The 8,357-nt window shown below is 39.6% G+C and overlaps 1 non-coding gene across 1 annotated transcript; it reads left to right on the top strand.

Annotated features, from left to right (window-relative positions):
- The first annotated feature begins 775 nt into the window (after positions 1 to 775).
- LOC129541849 (U6 spliceosomal RNA) lies at positions 776 to 879 on the top strand. The gene has a single exon (XR_008682908.2). It is a non-coding gene; the product is annotated as a U6 spliceosomal RNA (small nuclear RNA).
- Positions 880 to 8,357: the final 7,478 nt, after the last annotated feature.

The following is an 8,357-nucleotide window of genomic DNA, read 5'->3' as shown; positions in this document are numbered from 1 at the left end:
CAGCTTCCTTATGGCCCAACTCTCACATTTGTACATGACTACTGGGAAAACCATAGTTTTGACCAGATGGACCTTTGTTGGCAAAGTACTGTCTCTGCTTTTTAAGATGCTGTCTAGGTTGGTCATAACTTTCCTTCCAAGGAGTAAGCGTCTTTAAATTTCATGGCTGCAGTCATCATCTGCAATGATTCTGGAGCCCAAGAAAATAAAGTCTGCCACTGTTTCCCCATCTATATGCCATGAAGTGATGGGACCGGATGTCATGATCTTAGTGTTTTGAATGTTGGGTTTTAAGCAGTGTTTTCACTTTCTTTTTATTAAGGGTTTCAAAACCCTTAATAGGTGAGATAGTGTGTCAAAACAAGTACGGTCCCTTCTGAGCATGTGACCCTGTGTGAAAGTCTGAAAATCTGCCCAATCCTACAGTCATCTTCTCATTGAATTCTTCCCTGACCACCGTATTTAAAATTTCAGTACATGACCCCCATCTGAACTCCTTATTTGTCCTCTACAATTTCCTTTTTTTCTCTTCAGCACTTCTCACTCTTTGATACTGTATAATTTACTTACTTTTATTTTGTATTTTCTGACCTCTCGTTGCATTAGAATATATGAGAGCGGGGGTTTTGCTTTGGTCAGTCCTGTATACTTAGCACTTAGAACAGTGCCTGGCACATAACAGGCACTCAAATATTTGTTGAAAGAAAGGATGAATAAATACATTGATTTTGTAGACTCATGGTGGAAAAAGTTAAGCTTTTAAATCCATCCTTTAGTGCTCGCTTTGGCAGCACATATACTAAAATTGGAACGATACAGAGATTAGCATGGCCCCTGCGCAAGGAGGACACGCAGATTCGTGAAGCGGTCCATACTTTTCAGACATTTCTCCAAAGAAGACACACAGATGGCTAACAAACACATGAAAAAATGCTCAACATCCCTCATAATCAGAGAAATGCAAATCAAAACCACAATGAGATACCATTTCACACCAGTCAGAATGGCTGCTATCCAAAAGTCTACATGCAATAAATGCTGGAGAGGGTGTGGAGAGAAGGGAACCCTCTTACACTGTTGGTGGGAATGCAAACTAGTACAGCCACTATGGAGAACAGTGTGGAGATTCCTCAAAAAACTGGAAATAGAACTGCCATATGATCCAGCAATCGCACTCCTGGGCATACACACCGAGGAAACCAGAATTGAAAGAGACACATGTACTCCAATGTTCATCGCAGCACTGTTTATAATATCCAGGACATGGAAGCAACCTAGATGTCCATCTGCAGACGAATGGATAAGAAAGCTTTGGTACATATACACAATGGAGTATTACTCAGCCATTAAAAAGAATGCATTTGAACCAGTTCTAGTGAGGTGAATGAAACTAGAGCTATTATACAGAGTGAAGTAAGCCAGAAAGAAAAACACCAATACAATATACTAACGCATATATATGGAATTTAGAAAGATGCAAATGATAACCCTGTATACGAGACAGCAAAAGAGACACAGATGTATAGAACAGTCTTTGGGACTCTGTGGGAGAGGGTGAGGGTGGGATGGTTTGGGAGAATGGCATTGAAACATGTATATTATCATATGTGAAATGAATCGCCAGTTCAGGGTTGATGCATGTTACAGGATGCTTGGGGCTGATATGCGGGGATGACCCAGAGGGAGGATAAAGGGAGGAGGGAGGTGGGAGGGGGGTTCAGGAGGGGGAACTCATGTACACCCGGGGCGGATTCATGTCAATGTATGGCAAAACCAACCAATATAATATTGTAAAATAATTAGCCTCCAATAAAAATAAAAATTAAAAAATATAAAAATAAAAAATAAATCCATCCTTTAGAGGGAAAATTCTGTGAACTTGCAATATTTGTAGAAAAATTGCACAAGTTGCTTTCATTGACTTCATTTTAACCCCAGAGCATGCTTGGAGTTAAAACAGAACCCACAGAATATTGGGCCATCTTGCATTCCCAGAATTTAGCCTCTCCACGTGTGCTTTTCCTCATGCAATCCTGCCTCCCCTTAAAAGGTTCTTAATTTTTTAAAAAATTCTTTGCTCTTTTCCTTTTTAAAAGAAACCTTATAGGTAATAATATGGTTTAGAATCCAAGACACACAAAAATGAAGAGTTTTGTCTTTTCTTGTCCCATCACCTATTTCCTTTCCTCAGAAAAAATAGAGACTATCTTTCAATTCTTTGTGAACTTTCCCAGAGATACTCTATGCAGAGAACGTACTATTAACAGTAAATGAGTGTGATGTACACATATGCTCCTTTTTTTCTCTCCAAAAATAACTTGATAATAGCTTATGAGAATGGGGCTATGCTATCCCAGTTTTGACTGAGGTTCTAGGACTCTGGGTTTGAAATCCTCCCATGTTTCTCAAGGAGAGGCCAGGAGACCTTTGTCGTACTTGGGGAAGTACTGAAAACTGGTGCTGCAAGCCCTGAACCTTTACCACTTAGGGTGTGACTCTTTCCTAGCAAAGGCCGAGGTGGAGTCTGAAGTTGATTCAGAGACTGTTGCTTCAAGTTTTGCAAGAGTCACACTCTATTCTCAAAGCACGCTTCCGCCTCACCTGCAGCCTAGGACTAAAATTGGTTCTCAGCTGTGGGGATTTTTCTCCACAGGGAATATCGACAATGTCTGGAGACATCTTGGATGGTCATGACAGGAGGGATGCTACTGGTATTTGGAGGCGAGAGATTCTGTTGAACATGCTGCAGTGCAGGGGATAGTCCCCTACAACATGCAAAAAATATGTAGCCTCAAATGTCAGTAGTGTCGAGACTGAGGAACACCAGCCTAATGGCAAGCCACTCCAGTACTCTTGCTGGAAAATCCCATGGATGGAGGAGCCTGGTGGGCTGCAGTCCGTGGAGTCGCTAAAGGTCGGACACGACTGAGCGACTTTACTTTCACTTTTCACTTTCACACATTGGAGAAGGAAATGGCAACCCACTCCAGTGTTCTTGCCTGGAGAATCCCAGGGACAGGGGAGCCTGGTGGGCTTCCGTCTATGGGGTCACACAGAGTCGGACACGACTGAAGTGACTTAGCAGCAGCAGCAGCAAATCACTGTAGAAATCAAAGAATAAATATGTGGTAGTAAAATGGACAATCTAGAAGAAATGGACAAATTCCCAGAAATGTAAAAATCTCCTAAGACTGAACTAGGAATAAATGGAAAGCATAGAGACTGATCATAAGTACTGAAATTGAATCCATAATTTGAAAACTCCCAACAGACAAGAGTCCAGGACCAGATGACTTCACAGGCAAATTCCACCAAACATTTAAAGAAGAGTTAATACCTCTCCTTCTGAAACTATTCCAAAAATTGCAGAGGAAGGGACACATCTAGACTAATTCTATGAAACTACAATTACCATGATACCAAAACCAGACTAAAGATACCAAAATACAGGTCATTATCACTAACAAAATTACAGGTCAATATTACTAATAAATGTAGATGCAAAGATCCTAAAAGAAGTACTAGTGAACCAAATCCAACAATACCTTAAAAGGATTATACATTGTGATCAAGCGGGACTTAATCCCACGTCACCAAGGATTTTTCAGTATATGCAAATCAATCCATGTGATATACCACATTAACAAACTGAAGAATAAAAGAATGCAGAAAAAGCTTTTGATAAAATCCAATATCTATTTATGATAAAAATTCTCCAGAAATTGGGCATAGAGGAAACACTCAACATAATAAAGGCCACATATGACAAACCCACAGCTAACCCTGTACTCAATGGTGAAAAGCTGAAAGCATTTCCTCTAAGATCAGCAACAGGACAAGGATGCCCATTCTTGCCACTTTTCTTAAACAGTTTCAGAAGTCCTAGCTATAGAAATCAGAGAAAAAGGAAAAATAAAACTAATCCAAATTGGAAAAAGTGACAGTAAAACAGTCACTATTTGCAGATGACATGATGCTATACATAAAACATCTTAAAAGATGCTATCTGAAAACTACTAGACCTTATCAATGAATTCAGTCAAGTTGCAGAACACAAAAGTAATAACAGAAATATGCTGCATTTACATACACTAACAATGAGAGATCAGAGAGAGAAATTAAAGAAAAAATTCCCTTTATCATCATATAAAAAAAATCACCTAAGAATAAACCACCCTTATGAGACAAAAGACATACTGTAAAAGCTACAAGGTGCTGATGAATGAAGTAGAAGCTCACACAGATGGAAAGATACACCATGTTCTTGGATTAGAAGAATCAATATTGTGAAAATACTACCCAAAGCATCTACAGACTAAATGTAATCTCTGTCAAAGGACCAATGGCATTTTTGGCAGAACTGGAACAAATAATTAAAAAACTTGTATGAAAACACAATGTGATGTGATGACCCTAAATAGCCAAAGTATCTTGAGAAAGAAGAACAGAGCCAAAGGAATCAGGTTCCCTGACTTCAGACTATACTACAAATCTACAGTCATCAAAACTGCACAGTACTTGCACAAAAACAAAGACATAGATCAATGGAACTGGATAGAGAGTCAAGAAATAAACCCATGTACTTATGGGTAATTAATCTATAACAAGGGAAGCAAGACTATACAGTGGAGAAAAGAGTCTCTTCAATAGGTGGAGCTGGGAAAATTAGACAATTACATAGAAAAGAATAAAATTAGAACATTCTATAACAGCATATACAAGAAACTCTGAATGAATTACAGATCAAAATGTAGACTCTTCAACTCCTAGAGAAAATCATATCCAGAATACCTTTTGACATAAATCATTGCAATATTTTTTGGAACAATTTCCTAGAGTAATATGAATAAAAGCAAAATTAAACAAATGGCATCTAATTAAACTCAAAAGCCTTTGCATAGCAAAGGAAACCACAAGCAAAATGAAAAGACAATTTGCATAATGGGAGGAAATATTTGCAGAAGATGTGACCAAAAAGGGATTAATTTCCAAAACATATAAACAGCTCCACAGCTCAATATCAAAAAAACAAACAACTCAATAAAAAAATAGGCAGAAGATCTAAATAGACATTTCCCTAAAGAAGATGTCCATTTGGTCAACAGCAACTTTCATGCTCAACATTGCTAATTATTAGAAAAATTCAAATCAAAACTACAATGAGGTATTACCTCACACTGGTTAAAATAGCCATTATCAAGAAGCTTACAAATTATAAATGCTGGAGAGGGTATGGAGAAATGGGAGCCCTCCTATACTGTTGGTGGGAATGTAAATTTGTGCAACCACTATGGAGAACAGTATGGAGGTTCCTTCACAAACTGAAAACAGAGTTACCATATGATCCAGCAATCCCACTCTTAGGTATATATCTGGAGAAAAGTATAATTCAAAGAGATACATGCACCTCAGCGTGATATGGACGTAACCTAAATGTCCATTGAGAGATGAATAGATAAAGAAGATGTGACCATATACATACATACATACATACATATATATATATAGTAACTATATGCTGGGAAAGATTGAAAGCAGGTGGAAAAGGGGTTGACAGAGAATGAGATGGTTGGATGTCATCACCAACTCAATGAGTCTGAGTAAGCTCCAGGAGTTGGTGATGGACAGGGAAGCCTGGTGTGCTGCAGTCCATGGGGTTGCAAAGAGTTGGATACGACTGAGCGACTGACCTGAACTGATGACTATATATAGATGTGACATATATATGTATAAATGTGACATATATGCATATATACATATATATAATAAAATACTGCTGCTGCTGCTAAGTCGTTTCAGTCGTGTCCGACTCTGTGAGACCCCATAGATGGCAGCCCACCAGGCTCCTCCATCCCTGGGATTCTCTAAGCAAGAATGCTGGAGTGGGTTGCATTTCCTTCTCCTACTCAGTCATTAAAAAAGAATGGAATAAGCTCATTTGCAGCAACATGGTTGGACCTAGAGATTATTATTCTAAGTGAAGTAACTCAGGCAGAAAGATAAATACCATATGATATTACCTATGTGTGGAATCTAAAATATGTTACACATGAATTTATGTGGAAAATAGACTCACAGACATAGGAAACAGACTTACGGTTACCACAGGGGAAAAAGTGCTGAGGAAGGATAAAGTGGAAGTTTGTGATTAGCAGATACAAAATTCTATAGATAAACAACAAGATTCTACTATATAATACAAGGAACTATATTCAATACCTTACACAAAACCGTCATGGAAAAGAAAGTGTATGTGTGTGTATCTGAAATACATATATCTGAGTCACTTTTCGGTATACTTGAAACACAGTTTTAAAAGAGTTTTGTGTATTTATGGCTGCACTGGGTCTCTGTCGCTGCATGGGCTTTCCTCTAGTGGTGGTGAGCAGGCTCTCCTCTCCAGTTGCAGTGTGTGGGCTTCTCATTGTGATGGTTCCTCTTGTCGCAGAGCACGGGCTCTAGGGCACTCCAGATTTGGTAGCTGCAGCTCTTGGACTCCAGAGTGCAGGCTCAAGAGTTGTGGTTCATGGGCTCAGTTTCCCCGTGGCATGTGGGATCTTCCTTGATCAGGGATTGAACCTGTGTCTCCTGCATTGGCAGGTAGATTCTTTATCACTGAGCCACCAGGAAAGCCCAATATTGTACTCTAAATCAATTATGCTTCAAAAAAACCTAAAGGAAACTAGAGTTATCTCATTCTTTTCTTTGATGAGGGTATTGTAATCATCTAAGGATATCCCAATAGTAGATTTAGAATTTCCTTTGTTTTTATTTTACTGTTGCATATAAAATATACAATATGTACACATGCACGTACACACAAACACTCATACACAAACACACACACACTAGCCATGACTCAGTCAAGAAATAGAGCACTGCTACCTCCTAAAGATTCCCCAGTGGACTCCTACTCAATTACAGCATTATTTCTATCTACTAGAACTAGAACTCAAACTATCTTGACTTTTGTGATAATTTGTTTGCATTTTAAAATTTTTTACCTTCAGGGATGCATTTCTTAATAGTTCAGTTTATTTTTCTGTTTATAAACTGTATTTAGATGGAACATTTTATGAATTTTGCTTCTTGCTTCTTTTTTCTGCATTATGAGAGTCATCCATATTGTGGCATGTTCATATATGTGTCGTAAGTCGCTCAGTTGTGTTCAGCTCTTCACAACTCCATGGACTGTGGCCTGCCAGGCTCCTCTGTCCATGAATTCTCCAGGAAAGAATACTGGAGTCGGTTGCCATGATCTCCTCCAGGCGATCTTCCCAACCCAGGGATGAACCCACATCTCCTGCACTGGCAGGCAGGTTCTTTACCACTAGCACCACTTAGGAATCCCTGGTGGCCAGTAGCTGAGTTCATTTATTTTATTACTGCATGATACTTGTTGTTGTTCAGTTGCTAAGTCATGTCTGACTCTGTGACTCCATGAACTGCAGCATTCCAGGCTTCCCTGGCCTTCACTATCTCCCTGAGTTTGCTCAAACTCATGTCCATTGAGACAGTGATGCCATCCAACCATCTCAACCTTTGTCGTACCCTTCTCCTCTTGCCCTCAATTTTTCGTAGTATCAGGGTCTTTTCCAGAGGTGGTTCTTTGTATCAGGTGGCCAAAGTATTGGAGCTTCAGCATTAGTCCTTCCAATGAATATTCAGGGTTGATTTCCTTTAGGATTGACTGGTTTGATCTCCTTGCTGTCCAAGGGACTCTCAAGAGTCTTCTTCAGCACCACAGTTTGGAAGCATCAGTTCTTCAACACTCAGCCTTCCTTATGGTTCAACTCTCACATGACTACTGGAAAAACCATAGCTTTGACTATATGGACCTTCATTGGCAAAGTGATGTCTCTGCTTTTCAATATGCTGTCTGGATCTGTCATAGTTTTTCTTCCAAGGAGCAAGCATCTTTTAATTTCATGGCTGCAGTCACTGTTTGCAGTTATCTTGGAGCCCAAGAAGATAAAATCTCACTGTTTCCACTTTTTCCCCATCTATTTGCCATGTTGTGATAGGGCCAGATTCCATGATCTTCGTTTTTTGAATGTTGAGTTATTCCATTGTATAACTCAGTTCAGTTCAGTTCAGTCACTCAGTCATGTCCGACTCTTTGCAACACCATGAATCACAGCACGCCAGGACTCCCTGTCCATCACCAACTCCAGGAGTTCACTCAAACTCATGTCCACACAGTTGGTGATGCCATCCAGCCATCGCGTTCACTGTCGTCCCCTTCTCCTCCCGCCCCCAACCTTTCCCAGCATCAGAGTCGTTTCCATTGAGTCAACTCATCGCATGAGGTGGCCAAAGTATTGGAGTTTCAGCTTTAGCATCAGTCCTTCCAATGA

Source organism: Moschus berezovskii, chromosome 4, assembly GCF_049115385.1.
Source record: "Moschus berezovskii isolate FMDL1 chromosome 4, NW_MosBer_1.0, whole genome shotgun sequence".
Classification (NCBI taxonomy): Eukaryota; Metazoa; Chordata; class Mammalia; order Artiodactyla; family Moschidae; genus Moschus; species Moschus berezovskii.
Note: the sequence above shows the minus strand (reverse complement) of the source record. Positions and strands in the feature narration are given on the sequence as shown.